The 760-nt window shown below is 68.4% G+C and overlaps 1 protein-coding gene across 5 annotated transcripts in view; it reads left to right on the top strand.

Annotated features, from left to right (window-relative positions):
- Nucleotides 1-760, top strand: part of ATP2B4 (ATPase, Ca++ transporting, plasma membrane 4) — a 98,214-nt gene that overhangs the window by 2,040 nt on the left and 95,414 nt on the right. The window contains exon 1 of one of the 5 annotated variants that reach the window (XM_010854127.1): nt 172-505. The exons of the other annotated variants lie outside the window; for them this stretch is intronic. The gene's annotated coding sequence lies outside the window, so the exon portion shown is untranslated. Of the gene's footprint in view, nt 1-171; nt 506-760 lie in introns of those variants that run through there. 5 annotated transcript variants of the gene reach the window in all.

The raw sequence follows: 760 nt of genomic DNA on the forward strand, positions 1-760 counted from the left end.
AGAGACGGTCTCCCTCCCTCCCGAAGCCTCCCCCCAGAGCCGCCCCTTCTGGTCCTTACCACTTGGAGCCCCCTGCCCCCATCGCCCCCTCACCTCAAGGCCCTCTTTACAAGGAAGGAAGGGACGAGACCAAGGTCATCCTAGGCTGCGGCAGGCCCTGGGGAGAGGGGCCTCCGGGGCAGGGGGCCGGGGAGAAAGTGTAGAGGGCGGGCTCCCTCGGCGGCCGGCCCGGGCTGGCGGCCCGCGGAGCGCGCTCTGGGGCGGGTGAAGGGTGCTGGGGAGCCGATCCTGCCCCCGAGGCTGGGGAGTGCAGGTGTGTGGAACCGAGCTCCCGCCCTCGCCCTCTCAGCCAGTTTGGTCGGAAGAGTCTTAAAGGCGAGAGGTTAGAACCTGGAAAGAAGGAAGCAGAAGATTTGGGGGAGGGCAGACATAGAGGCCGGGAAGCAACAGGAACCCGTTTCCACTCTGGGGTTCTGGATGACGGGGCTGCCTGCACTCCTGCAAGGTCAGACCGCGCCTCTCCCTAGACTCTGCGGGAGGAGCCAGGGGGACATTACCCTGCGGGCAGAGGGCCCACGGCAGGACCCCGCCTGGGTTCTGAGGAAAGCCAGGGAGAGGAGCTCATCTCTTGGCCCGGGAGCCCCGTCCTCCGCGCCACCATCTTGCAGAAGCACAACCCCGAAACCACCCTCTTCTCCGCGCCCCGCGCCCTCTCCCCGGCCCGCGCCGTCTCCCACTCGGGGGGCCCGTAACCCCGGCG

The sequence above is a fragment of the Bison bison genome, unplaced genomic scaffold, assembly GCF_000754665.1.
Source record: "Bison bison bison isolate TAMUID 2011002044 unplaced genomic scaffold, Bison_UMD1.0 scf7180017864338, whole genome shotgun sequence".
NCBI classification, from domain to species: Eukaryota; Metazoa; Chordata; class Mammalia; order Artiodactyla; family Bovidae; genus Bison; species Bison bison.